Here is a 15,565-nt window from a genome sequence, read left to right as displayed (position 1 = left end):
TTTCTACAGATTATATGGAGGTGCTGACATGTGCTGACCAGCTGACAGGAAGGGGTCATCATTTTATGCTTCTTTATACAAATTCTGACCTCCCATCAGCATGGAGCAGGAGAAATCTGGATGCATCAGACCAGGGGATGTTTTTCTGCTGCTCAGTGATACACTTTTTGCGCTGTTTTGTCCGCTGGAGACTCGTCTTTCTGTTCCTCTTAGAGACAATGGCACTGGAACTGGTCTCCTGCTATTATAGCCCATCCGTGCTAAGGAATGATGAGTTGTGTGTTTGAACATGTTAGTTGAAGCACCAGTGTTGCATTCAGCTAACTGTGCAGCGCCTGTTGGTCAGAACGACTCCTGACATCCTTCTCAGATGTTGTTTGTCTATCTTCTTTTGCTAGATGTTTTTTCTTGATCATGACATTCTTGATATATTCTCCACACAGTTACATGAGAAATTCCATATACTTGGCAGTGACAACCTGGCCCTGGCTAGTCTAGCACTGATGACCATACCTCAGTTGCCCAGATCGCTGGATTTTTCCATCTAAGGGCTTTTACCCACTAGCGTTTTTTTAACGATGCGATATTGCTGCGTTTTTTTAATGCTCCTCCTTTTTTTTAACTCCTTCTCAGTATGCTTCGCTCCATCGGCCTAAAGGACACTGCTCTCTCCTGGTTCTCCTCCTAGCTATCTGACCGCTCTTTCAGTGTCTTCTTTGCTGGCTCTACCTCCCCTCCTCTTCCCCTTGCTGTTGGGGTCCCCCAGGGCTCGGTCCTCGGCCCCCTCCTTTTCTCTATCTACACAGCCCCTATTGGACAAACCATCAGGAGATTTCGCCTCCAATACCCCCTGTATGCTGACGACACCCAGCTATACACCTCTTCCAGAAGACATCTCTGCACCTTTCCTCCAAAACATCACTAACTGTCTGTCCGCTGTCTCTAACACCATGTCCTCTCTCTACCTAAAACTAAACCTCTCTAAAACTGGCCTGCTGGTGTTTCTGCCCTCTACTAACCGCCCTCATCCTGACATCTCCATCTCAGTGTGTGTGGTGCCACCATAACTCCTAGACAACATGCCCGCTGCCTTGGCGTCATATTCGACTCATAATCCTTTACCCCCTACATCCAATCTCTCGCCTAAACATGTCAGCTGCACCTCAAGAACATCGCAAGAATCCGCTCTTTTCTCACTGTGGACATGTTACAAATGCTTACTGTCGCCCTCATCCATTCTCGGCTCGATTATTGCAACTCATTGCTGATCGGCCTCCCCTGCACCAGACTCTACCCTCTCCAATCCATCCTGAATGCGGCAGCCAGGCTCATCTTCCTGTCCAGCCGGTACTCGGACGCCTCTGCCCTGTGCTGGTCACTGCACTGGCAGCCCGTTAAATACAGAATTCAATTTAAACTCGCTACCTTCATCCACAAAGCCCTCCACAGTGCTGCGCCCCCCTATATCGCCTCCCTCATCTCAATCCATCGTCCATCCCAGGCTCTCCGCTCTACTAACGAAACCAGACTGAGCGCCCCTTTAATTCGAACTTCTCATTCCCGCCTCCAAGACTTCTCCAGAGCAGCACCGGTCCTCTGGAACGCACTACCAAAGGATAACTGAGCAACCCAGGACTCGCAGAACGTCAGGCGTGCTCTAAAGAAGAACCTTTTCAGGGAGGCATACCACATCCCCTAAACAAACCCCTCTGTACTCCGCCTGATAACATGCTCCCTGACCTAATGACTGCAATCCCTGCTAGCCATCACAAACCACTCCTACAGTCATACCGTTTCTGCCATCACACGGCCAAATGTCTGACCATTGTCTATGTGTATAGCATCCCTCACTCTCCACCTCGCCATACCGTGCACACCTCCAGCCATTTTACCTTCTGTACCCCCCCATTACTTGTAGTATGTAAGCTCGTTGGAGCAGGACCCTCACCCCTATTGTTTCCATCAACTGATTACTATGTAACCGTGGTTCTGTAATTTTTGTATTTTTTGTCTTTCTCTATTCCCTCTGTCTATGTAAGCGCTGCGGAATATGTTAGCGCTATACAAATACAGATTATTATTATTAATGCGAATGTCAATAGGACTTTCTAATGTTAAAATTGCATCGCACAAAAATCGCAGAAGCACAAACTTGTGATTTTTGTGTGATGCAATTTTAACATTAGAAAGTTCCATTGACATTTGCATTAAAAAAAATGCAGCAATATCGCAGAGATAAAAAAATGCTAGTGCGTAAAAGCCCTAATGTGGATTATTGCTGAAACTGATCCGCAGAAAACTTGTCACATTATGTTATGCTGCACTCCAGGGCCATGGCTCCAATTTATATACAGTGAAGCTCCAATTGTGAAAGAGCTAGGGGCACTAATAAAGTGGTCATTCAGTGTATTTACTCCATGGTCAATGTTCCACCATGTAGTGCCTGAGGCAGTGGTACAGATGGAAGCCCAAAATCTATAGCTTTGGCACCCTCAATCAATAATATCCCTATATTCTTACTCTTCTCAGCTTCAGAGCTGCTCTTCCTCTTGAGGACACAAGGTTACAACCGTGAGCAGCCACTATGAAGGCAATGGAAAGCTGACTTTAGTCACCCAGTCACTCATTTGCATAAACATGTACATAAATACTTCCTGGGTCTATTTTCCCTTTTTTCCATCTGCTCTTTTCTTTTTGAGATTCATACAATCACTCTCCTCTGCCTTCTTGATATGTATATTAGGTAGAATTCCTACATTGAAGTAAAAATGTCCACATGATAGCCCGCATGGACCCCAGGAGGCAGCAATATGAGCTACTTCTTGAGTCTTCCATGCATTTTATTAAAGTGACATAATGGGAAGGAATGCAAGTTTTAAATAAAAGTTTATTTGTCTAACTTTCTCCAACTTCCTAAGAAAGTTTTCCGTTGTATTTTAGTTCCAGTTGACTCCTGCAGTAATCACCTATGTATTCTTTAGGATTGGTTTGGACAACACTGGGTATTATAATGGTGGTATACAATTAAAAAAAGTGTCATTTTTTGGGGGAAATGACCTTGGCTGTCCTTTGTATTGTGGTCAAGTGAATAGGACTGGACAAAGGTGGCACTCTTTCTGGTGCAAAACACAGAGCTTTAAACCTTTTCAGTCTTTTTAGGTACCTCTTGAGGAGTGGATTAAATAACAATATGTTTATAACTTTTTGTAACTTTTATCAATTTCTTTGTCAATAATCCTGAATGAAACATCGCTGTCTACTTCAGGTGCCGACTGATAAATAACACGAGCTCTTCCCTGTACTCCCCGGTGTGCTGTGATGAGATCCTTGTGCACAAACATCCTTGGCAGATGAAGGAAGTTAAAATTAATAGCTGCTTCTCCTCTCCCACATTAATTAAACAGCAGAGGTCATGTAGGGATTACGCCCTGAAGAGTCACAGGGGTGCAGGACTGTTCATAAAGGATGGGCAGGTAGGGTAATGAGAGGGAGCTGTACATAAATGGGGTGCTGAATACTCAGCATGTGGGGAGCTCTCCATACAGAGCGGTGCTGAACTCCATCTGGCTGTGAATACTTCACTTAGGGTGGTGATGATAGTTTGAAGCTATCCATAAGGGGGGGGGGGGGGATGACTGCTTAAAGAGGTTTTCCAATGTTAGAAAAACACAGCGCCACCCTTGTTCATGGGGTTGTATGTAGCATTGCAGCTCAGCTCCACTGAAGTGAATAGGAGCTGAGCTGCAATACCAAACACAACCCACAGACAAGGGTCGCACTGTGTTTGGCAAAAAGTAAACATTTTTATCTAACCCTGGACAACCTCTCTAACTCCAGCTTGTAAGGAACTTCCATACAGGGGTGTCCTTAACCCCAGCCTACAGGGAGCTGTCCATATTGATGGGGTGTTGAATGCCAGCATGCAGGAAACTGCCTATATAGAGTGAGTGGTAATAGTTAAGAGCTGTCCGCACATGGGGGTGCTTAACCCCCAGTGCTCATGTATGGTGATGCTAATTTCATGGAGTTGTCCATACTGGATGGTGCCAATTAGATGGAGTTGTCCATTTAGGAAGTGCTTAACCCCATTATGAAGGCTGTAGATCACTTTGGAGGTAAGAGTTGCTCAATATCAGTGTTCAGGATACTGCCATACAGGCAGTATCTCAGTATGCCGGTTGTTCAAGAAGGGTGGTGCTGATTGGTGGGAGCTCTCCATACAGGATGGTTCTGACCATATGGAGCATTCGATACAGGGTGGTGCAGACTATAAATATCCATACAGGGTGGTGTTGCTTATAAGTATAAATCCATACAGGGTGGTGTTGACTGTAAGTAAGTGTCCATACAGTGTGTTACTGACCATATGAAGTTGTCCATACTGGGAAATGCTGACTATATAGAGCTCTGAATACAGGGTAGTGCTATTTGGAGCTGTCCATACAGGGTGGTGCTGATTGGTTGGGGCAGTCCATACAGGTTGGTGCTGACCATATGGAGATCTCCATACTGGGTGGTGCTGGCTATATACCTCTCTCCATACAGGGTAGTGCTATTTGGAGCTATCCATACAGGGTGGTGCTGATTAGAAGAAGTCCATACTGGGTGGTGCTGGCTATATAGAACTGTCCATACTGGGTGGTGCTGACTATATAGAGCTCCCCGTACAGGGTGGTGCTGCCTTTAAGTAGGTGTCCATATAGAGTGTTACTGACCATATGGAGCACTTCATACAGGGTGCTGCTGATTAGAAAGAGCTGTCCATACTAGGTGGTGCTGGCTATATAGAGCTCTGCATACTGGGTGGTGCTGACTATGAGTAAATGTCCATACAGAGTATTACTGACCATATGGAGCTCTCCATACAGGGTGCTTCTGATTAGAAGGAGCTGTCCATACTGGGTGGTGCTGACTATAAGTAGGTGTCCATATAGAGTGTTACTGACCATATGGAGCACTTCATACAGGGTGCTGCTGATTAGAAGGAGCTGTCCATACTGTGTGGTGCTGACTATATAGAGCTCCCCATACAGGGTGGTGCTGACTATAAGTAGGTGTCCATATAGAGTGTTACTGACCATATGGAGCACTTCATACAGGGTGCTGCTAATTAAAAAGAGCTGTCCATACTAGGTGGTGCTGGCTATATAGAGCTCTGCATACTGGGTGGTGCTGACTATATAGAGCTCTGCATACTGGGTGGTGCTGACTATGAGTAAATGTCCATACAGAGTATTACTGACCATATGGAGCTCTCTATACAGGGTGCTGCTGATTAGAAGGAGCTGTCCATACTGGGTGGTGCTGGCTATATACAGCTCTGCATACTGGGTGGTGCTGACTATATAGAGCTCTGCATACAGGCTAGTGCTATTTGGAGCTGTCCATATAGGGTGCTGCTGATCTGATGAAGCTCCCCATCCAGGGTGGTGCCGAGCCTCATCGTGTAAGGATGTGTCCACACCGCCTAGTGCTGAACGCTGCTGCTCGCTGCACACACAGAGGGAGGCTCCTTTAAGAAGCACATTGCTCTGTGGTGGGATGGTGCACGGCGCTCTGGAGGAAGTTACGCAGCCTGGATCATGCCCTGAGATAAAAAGCTGCGATTGAAAGTGATGGCTCAAGGATTTAGCCTCAGTATTAACTTGGAGAGGTAGGAAGCGCAGGGAGATTTCATAAAGCCGCTGCCATCTGCCCTGGACCGGAGCGACGGAGTCCTGTCCTGGGGGGCTTCACGGGTGACCAGAGAAGGGGCACAGAAAAAGTTTGCTGTTGATTTGTGCACTGGAGTCCCGGGGTGCAGCCCCCCACCTCCTGGATGTGATCAGTTGCTCGTCGGCTCCTTCCATGGATCATTAAGGGGATGTAAAACTCGCAGAAAGCTGGAAGAGGAGGCATAGAGTGTGCGCCGGGCTCTGCGCTGTCAGCGGTAAGGAGTGCAAACCGCACCGGGGGGCAGTGGTCGTGTCAGTCACTGCACATGTGCTACAAGGGGTCAGCGGGGGGCTGCAGGGCGGAAACTTCTCCGGAGCCGCACAGCACTGCTTTATTACATTAACTTTTCACAGCCGCAGGCATACAAGAAACAAAGACTTCATTATATATGAGGGATATGTCTATCTATCGATCTATCTATCTATGTAATATCTATCTATCTATCTATCCCATATCTATCTATCTATCTATCTATCTATCTATCTATCTATCTATCTATCTATCTATTTATCTATCTAGCTATCTCATATCTATCTATCTATCTATCTATCTATCTATCTATCTATCTATCTATCTATCTATCTATCTGTCTATCCCATATCTATCTATCTATCTATCTATCTATCTATCTATCTATCTATCTATCTCCTATCTATCTATCTATCTATCTATCTATCTATCTATCTATCTCATATCTATCTATCTATCTATCTATCTATGTAATATCTATCTCATATCTATCTATTTATTTATCTCATATCTATCGATCTATCTATCTATCTATCTATCTATCTATCTATCTATCTATCTATCTCCTATCTATCTCCTATCTATCTATCTCCTATCTATCTATCTCTATCTATCTATCTATCTATCTATCTATCCCATATCTATCTATTATCTCCTATCTATCTATCTATCTATCTATCTCATATCTATCTATCTCCTATCTATCTATCTATCTATCTATCTATTATCTCATATCTATCGCTCTATCTCATATCTATCTATCTCCTATCTATCTATCTATCTATCTATCTATCTATCTATCTATCTATCTATCTATCTATTATCTCATATCTATCGCTCTATCTCATATCTATCTATCTATCTCATATCTATCTATCTATCTATCTATCCCATATCTATCTATCTATCTATCTATTATCTCATATCTCTCTATCTCATATCTATCTATCTAAAATCTAAGCATTTTCCTACATATATACCCAGATCCGCACACATAGTATACACACACAGTGTTGTGCAATATTTGCAAAGTTTATTAGTTACAAAGTTACTGCACTTTATTCCATTCCAGGTCACTCAAACAGTGAAGAGTGAACACCAGGACTATAAAGGAAGGGATTACTTGAGTGTCTGTCTTACATGATGTGTATATATATAGTTTGTGTGTGTGTATACATATATATACATACGTACACCTGAGCTGTGTGGTTTTCCACATTAGCTGCTTCAGGAGGATGTGATTTGAATAGAAGTTTGGCTATAAGGGCCCCCTCTCCTCTCCTCCTGGGTTGTGGGTTTGCAGTCAGCACAATGGAGCTCTAATGTCAGATTAGTTTGTGTGTGAGGTTCCTGCCTCTATTTCTCATACAGTTAGTGGATCAGTTCATGGAAACATTTGCAGTGCAAGCAGATTCTCCCTGGATTGACAAATAAACAGCAGCCCTGATACTTGATCTGCATATTAAGCTATTTTATGACATATTCAGATTTGCATTCATCACTCTATAGTACAGTCATTTCTGCTGCTCTCTGTGAGTTTTCTAAACTGTTAGCACCCTGGGTATGCAATCTGTGTATTACAGGACTAGGAGAGTGATGATATGCAGAGGCATGGCATGGGGATGGATAGATGGATAGATGGATAGATAGATAGATAGATAGATAGATAGATAGATAGATAGATAGATAGATAGATAGATATTGTATGGTTATTAGGCATATAAGCTAGACATCAGTGGGATAGCCAGATATGATATCACAAACAGTGGATACTATAGTGCTAAAGATAATAAATCTTTCAGGCACATCATACTTTATCCTATGATTTCCTTCCGGATGGGAATAAATGGCTTCTCTTACAATGAGCCTCAGTATTGAGAATATTGATATGATTTATGGGTGAGATCAGCTCCCCAGTGACATTAATGGACCTGGTTATATATTCAGATTATACCTGACTCTTATAGTGTGGCGGTGGGGGAGTCCAGGTTTATTCCCCACATGACCCTATACACACACACACACTAATATAATTTATTTATGAAACCTCATTCTCTTTGTTGAGTGCTTCCAGGTACAGAGTACTGCAGAACATCCCATCTGTCATCATTTTTATGCAATGTTTGCTCGCTTCATTAATTATGGGTACATGTATGGTGAATATTTGCCGTAGCCGTAGCTAGGCTTTCCTTCAGAAGGGGCAAAGGTTGCTAAATCTATATGTAAATACCTTTGCTAAAAGTTGCTTGTTGTCACCCCCTCAAGCACCTATGAGTACCCCCCCCCCCCCCTTCCCCCTCCAGCTGTGCCTCTGGATATATGTGCAGACCAGCAGTGGCCTGGTGTCCTTGGGTGCTCATCCACAAACTGTAGTCACCCCAGCAGAATTAAATGCAAGAATTATTATCACCACAGGGGTAACTTACTGAGGACCCCCCCCCCCCTCCCCCAACTATCACTTGTCATTTATAATCTGGTGAAAAGGCCCAACTCAGGCACCAGGAGCGGGGTCTGACTGCTGTCAATTGTGATTAGTGGTTTAGGTTATGTTGCAATTCATTGGGACCAGTTCCTATGAAAGGGGCTCAGTAAGCATAGAGGGGCAAGCTATGGGCCTCTGACTGGCAGCATACTGACAAACAGTGCAGCTGCACAATGGGGCAGATGATCTCATAAACCACGCTTTGACAAACATGTACCGTAGAAATGTAGTGAGTAGTGCTAAAAGAAAAAGAAAAATGGCGCACTACCGATTAGAAAGTTAGTTACAGCACATTACTAAATATGTACTTGTACGCCCTACTGTCTTCCATATTATGGGAATGGCAGGAAAGGGTTAATACATCTAGCAAAAATGTTGAGTCAATAGAAAGAGAAATAAATTTAAAAAAAATAACTGAGAGAAAAAGGAAACTCAGGTTTATGTATCCAGCTACAATCTAATTTCATGTTCACAATACTTTGCTTATCAGTCCCCAGTGGTGAGTAAGTTCTTCTAAAAGGAGGGAAGAGTCATCGATCCTCAGCTCCGAGCGTGGATATAATAATGTGTGCTGTAGAGGGCTGCCTGATCCTGGGGCAGAAAGTTCCATGGTGTTACAGTGACTCCATGCAACAATGACCTTGGAGATCACTTGTAAGGTCATCTATACACATAGCTGTTGTGGTGCGGTTGGTGCAAGGGCAACCGGGAATGGAGGGTATAAAATATCTACAGCGGGAAGAGGCAGAAATGTGTAAATATGAAGGAATGCGAGTTGTCTCCATCATCTCCGGGCGATTGTAACTGTAGTAATTAGAGAAAAATATTCTGGAATTAAAAATAAATGTCCCTAAACGATTAGACAGGATTATTAACTAATTGCATGCCAGGGGGGGGGGAAGATAGATATGATATAGACCTCTATAACCCCCACCATGGAAATGCTTCCCCCCCGCCAAAAAAAAACCCAGCCCTGATCCGCCACTCATTCCTATTTTCTAATTGCTTTGCAAAAATAATGATGTCTATTTGATCCTGCCAATACAGCTTCTTGGAATCCAGAGAGGTAGATATAAGACAGATAGAAGTTCTGGTACTTTCTTGTATCAGTGGAACAATTAGCTCCATGTGACAGCGTCTCTATGAGCCCCATAGTAATACGTATACCTTTTTCTATATGGTAACACTCAGCAGCAAAACATATACCGTATATTAGTGTATTAGAGTCACAGCAGATATTAGACTGTCAGATGTAGCCAAGATCATAATACCACATTGTCTGTGTTTTTACATAGGACTGCATTGAAACCTCTTGCAGAATCTGTTCCCGCAGAACCCTTTTTACGCTTTGGGCTCTCTGACCTGGTAGATTTAGTTAGGTCCCTCGGTCTATTGGTGTATCCTAGATGTATCCTCTATGAGCATGTAAGGCTTCAGAAGACACCAGCTGGCTTACTTTAATTGCCAAAGTTTAGAAACCCTTTAAATGATAAGTTCTGCTCTGCTACATCTATATATTAGTCTATTGAACACAAAATCAGCCAAAAGTGGGGTTAGAACAGTGTGTAAGCGAGGCAGCGATATATATATATATATGTGTGTGTGTGTGTGAAGAGCAACGTGCTTATTTAATGAATGAGATGCAGATATACAGGGACCATTAGTAGATGATTTGAGCACCTTGACTGCAGATAAATAATACATTGCACATTCTGTTAGGTTACAAATACCTACAGGCTCATTACATGAAATCTCCTCATTAAGGAGCCCAGTAACTGGTGCATCTGCTCACTGAGCCACTATGCAGAGCCTAGCCAGGAGGAGAAGGTGTGTGTCTGTGCCTGTGTGTGTGTGGGGGAGATGGGGGGGGGGGGGGGGGCACAAGATTTGTAGATATTAATCATCTCCCAGTTATGTGTTTAATCAGAAGTTGAGCTAAATTGGTCCTATAAACTCTTTGAACTGCATTGTTTGTACACTCTGATAGCATGGTAGATTACACTGTAAGAGCGCCTGCAGTCCTATGTAAACATGCAAGTATCAGATGTTGATGTTACTGTGAGTTATGCCAAATGGCAAATTCAGCTCTTTAACATCTGACAAACCTAACAGTTGATGAATTCAGGTCTGCTGCATGTCAAATTCAGTCGCTCATCTACTCTTTTAAATAGTTACAATTGATAGGTTCAGCTCTGCTACATCTCTACTATTCTTCATGGGAAAATCTCCGGAGGCTGAAATCTGTACTTCTGCTTAATGTTGTTTAGTCCTTTCTATCCTGGATATTTCTACATTGTATATATGTAAATTGTTAAGCTCTGTTGTTCTCCCTGTAACTCAAATCAGAATATATGATCCCTGTCTACATAAACGTGCAATCTGTCTTCTCCAGATGTGCAGGTGGATAAAATCTATTGTCCCCTGTTATCAGACAGGGTGAGGATGACTGTGGTGTTCTTCAATGGGATGAGTGACAAGAAGAGCTAAAAACTCCGTCTCACAATGATCACTACTTTATGTCACATACCTCGAGAACTGATATAACCTCCCAGGATATTTACATCATGTGTGTCTGATATCAGCAGCTCTTCTTACAACACTCCAGTACTGCTATAACATCCAAAGACATTTACATTATATATGTCAGAGATATGAGCTGCGCCTCTTATAATACACTAGTACAGATATAACTGTCCAACTCTAACGTAGGTTTACCATGAATTAAATCAGAGACTGCACCCATGTTCTCTAACGTATACCGTTACATGCTACATAAAACTGTTAACATTATTTATTCATAATTCCTATTAAAACAGCCACTTATGGATAAAACTAGAACTAACATAAATCTACCTACCTGTACCACAATTTAATGACTATAACACTGCCCCTGCGTGTAAGAATGTAACAACTATAATACTGCCTCCTATGTACAAGTCTATAAATACTATTATACTGCACTCTATGTACAAGAATATAACTACTATAATACTATCTCCTATGTACAAGAATCTAACTACTATAATAATGCCCCCTATGTACAAGAATATAACTACTATAATACTATCTCCTATGTACAAGAATCTAACTACTATAATAATGCCCCCTATGTACAAGAATATAACTACTATAATACTGCCCCCTATGTACAAGAATATAACTACTATAATACTGCCTCCTATGTACAAGAATAGAAATACCATAATACTGCCCCCTATGTACAAGAATATAACTACTAAAATACTGCCCCCATATGAACAAGAATATAACTACTATAATACCGCTCCCTCTATACAAGAATATAACTACTATAATACTGCCCCCTATAAACAAGAATTTAACTACTATAATACTGCCTCCTATGTACAAGAATATAACTACTATAATACTGCCTAATATGTACAAGAATATAACTACTATAATACTGCCTCCAAAGTACAAGAATATAACTACTATAATACTGCCCCCTATGTACAAGTATATAACTACTATATTACTGCCTCCTATGTACAAGAATATAACTACTATAATACTGCCCCCCTATGTACAAGAATATAACTACTATAATACTGCCTCCTATGTACAAGAATTTAACTACTATAATACTGCCCCTATGTACAAGAATATAACTACTATAATACTGCTCCCTCTATACAAGAATATAACTACTATAATACTGCATCATATGTACAAGAATATAACTACTATAATACTGCATCCTAAGTACAAGAACATTACTACTATAATACTGCTCCTATGTACAAGAATATAACTACTATAATACTGCCCCCTATGTACAAGAATATAACTACTATAATACTGCCCCCTATGTACAAGAATATAACTACTATAATACTGCTCCTATGTACAAGAATATAACTACTATAATACTGCCCCCTATGTACAATAACATAACTACTATAATACTGCCCCTATGTACAAGAATATAACTACTATAATACTGCTCCTATGTACAAGAATATAACTACTATAATACTGCCTCCTATGTATAAGAGAATGACTACTATAATACTGCCCCCTATGTACAATAACATAACTACTATAATACTGCCCCTATGTACAAGAATATAACTACTATAATACTGCCTCCTATGTAAAAGAATATTACTATTATGATACTGTCCCCTATGTACAAGAATATAACTACTATAATACTGCCCCCCATGTACAAGAATATAACTGCTATAATACTGTCCCCTATGTACAAGAATATAACTACTATAATACTGCCCCAATGTACAAGAATATAACTACTATAATACTGCCCCCTATGTACAAGAATATAACTACTATAATACTGTCCTCTATGTATAAGAACAGAACTACTATAATACTGTCCCTATGTACAAGAATATAACTGCTATAATACTGTCCCCTATGTACAAAAATATAACTACTATAATACTGTCCCCTATGTACAGGAATAAAACTACTATAATACTGTCCTCTATGTATAAGAATAGAACTACTATAATACTGTACCCTATGTACAAGAATAAAACTATTATAATACTGTCCCCTATGTACAAGAATATAACTACTATAATACTGCCCCCTATGTACAAGAATATAACTGCTATAATACTGCCCCTATGTACAAGAATATAACTACTATAATACTGCGCCCAATGTACAAGAATATAACTACTATAATAGTGCCCCTTATGAACAAAAATATAACTACTATAATACTGCCCCTATGTACAAGAATATAACTACTATAATACTGCTCCTATGTACAAGAATTTAACTACTATAATACTGCCCCCTATGTACAAGAATATAACTGCTATAATACTGTTCCCAATGTACAAGAATATAACTACTATAATACTGCACCCTATGTACAAGAATATAACTACTCTAATACTGCCCCTATGTAGAAGAATATAACTACTATAATACTGCCCCCTATGTACAAGAATATAACTACTATAATACTGCCCCCTCTGTACAAAAATATAACTTCTATAATACTGCCCCCTATGTACAAGAATATAACTGCTATAATACCACCACCTATGTACAAGAATATAACTACTATAATACTGCTCCTATGTACAAGAATATAAATACCATAATACTGCCCCCTATGTACAAGAAAATAACTACTATAATACTCCCCCGTATGTACAAGAATATAACTACTATAATACTGCTCCCTCTATACAAGAATATAACTACTATAATACTGCCCCCTATGTACAAGAAATAACTACTATAATACTGCCTCCTATGTACAAGAATATAACTACTATAATACTGCTTACTATGTACAAGAATATAACTACTATAATACTGCATCATATGTACAAGAATATAACTACTATAATACTGCCTCCTAAGTACAAGAATATAACTACTATAATACTGCCCCCTATGTACAAAATTATAACTACTATAATACTGCCCACTTATGTACAAGAATATGACTACTATAATACTGCCCCTATGTACAAGAATATAACTACTATAATACTGATCCTATGTACAGGAATATAACTACTATAATACTGCCCCCTATGTACAAGAATATAACTACTATAATACTGCGCTCTATGTACAAGAATATAACTACTATAATACTGCCCCCTACGTACAAGAATATAACTGCTATAATACTGCTCCCTATGTACAGGAATATAACTACTATAATACTGCGCTCTATGTACAAGAATATAACTACTATAATACTGCCCCCTATGTACAAGAATATAACTACTATAATACTGCGCTCTATGTACAAGAATATAACTACTATAATACTGCCCCCTATGTACAAGAATATAACTACTATAATACTGCTCCCTATGTACAGGAATATAACTACTATAATACTGCCCCCTATGTACAAGAATATAACTACTATAATACTGCTCCCTATGTATAGGAATATAACTACTATAATACTGCCCCCTATGTACAAGAATATAACTACTATAATACTGCCTACTATGTACAAGAATATAACTACTATAATACTGCATCATATGTACAAGAATATAACTACTATAATACTGCCCTCTATGTACAAGAATATAACTACTATAATACTGCTCCTATATACAAGAATATAACTACTATAATACTGCCCCGTATATAGAAAAATATAACTACTATAATACTGCCCCCTATGTACAAGAATATAACTACTATAATACTGATCCTATATACAGGAATATAACTACTATAATACTGCCCCCTATGTACAAGAATATAACTACTATAATACTGCGCTCTATGTACAAGAATATAACTACTATAATACTGCCCCCTATGTACCAGAATATAACTACTATAATACTGCTCCCTATGTACAAGAATATAACTACTATAATACTGCCTCCTATGTAGAAGAATATAACTACTATAATACTGCGCTCCATGTACAAGAATATAACTACTATAATACTGCCCCCTATGTACAAGAATATAACTACTATAATACTGCGCCCCATGTACAAGAATATAACTACTATAATACTGCCCCCTATGTACAAGAATATAACTACTATAATACTGCCCCCTATGTACAAGAATATAACTACTATAATACTGCCCCCTATGTACAAGAATATAACTACTATAATACTGCGCTCTATGTACAAGAATATAACTACTATAATACTGCTCCCCTATGTACAAGAATATAACTACTATAATACTGCCCCCTATGTACAAGAATATAACTACTATAATACTGCATCATATGTACAAGAATATAACTACTATAATACTGCCCCTATGTACAAGAATATAACTACTATAATACTGCCCCCTATGTACAAGAATATAACTACTATAATACTGCATCATATGTACAAGAATATAACTACTATAATACTGCCCCTATGTACAAGAATATAACTACTATAATACTGCCCCCCAATGTACAAGAATATAACTACTATAATACTGCCCCCCTATGTTCAAGAATATAACTACTATAATACTGCCCCCCTATGTACAAGAATATAACTACTATAATACTGCCCCCCTATGTACAAGAATATAACTACTATAATACTGCCCCCTTTGTACAAGAATATAACTACTATAATACTGCCTCCTATGTACAAGAATATAACTACTATAATA

General features: G+C 39.8%; 1 protein-coding gene across 3 annotated transcripts in view; it reads left to right on the top strand.

The window, feature by feature from the left end:
• NTNG2 (netrin G2) overlaps positions 1-15,565 on the top strand; it is a 158,015-nt gene that overhangs the window by 48,715 nt on the left and 93,735 nt on the right. Inside the window, exon 1 of one of the 3 annotated variants that reach the window (XM_066580182.1) lies at positions 5,510-5,929. The exons of the other annotated variants lie outside the window; for them this stretch is intronic. The gene's annotated coding sequence lies outside the window, so the exon portion shown is untranslated. Of the gene's footprint in view, positions 1-5,509; positions 5,930-15,565 lie in introns of those variants that run through there. 3 annotated transcript variants of the gene reach the window in all.

The sequence above is a fragment of the Eleutherodactylus coqui genome, chromosome 10 (assembly GCF_035609145.1).
Source record: "Eleutherodactylus coqui strain aEleCoq1 chromosome 10, aEleCoq1.hap1, whole genome shotgun sequence".
Lineage (NCBI taxonomy): Eukaryota > Metazoa > Chordata > Amphibia > Anura > Eleutherodactylidae > Eleutherodactylus > Eleutherodactylus coqui.
The sequence above is the reverse complement of the archived record's forward strand: the minus strand, read 5'-3'. Positions and strand labels throughout refer to the sequence as shown.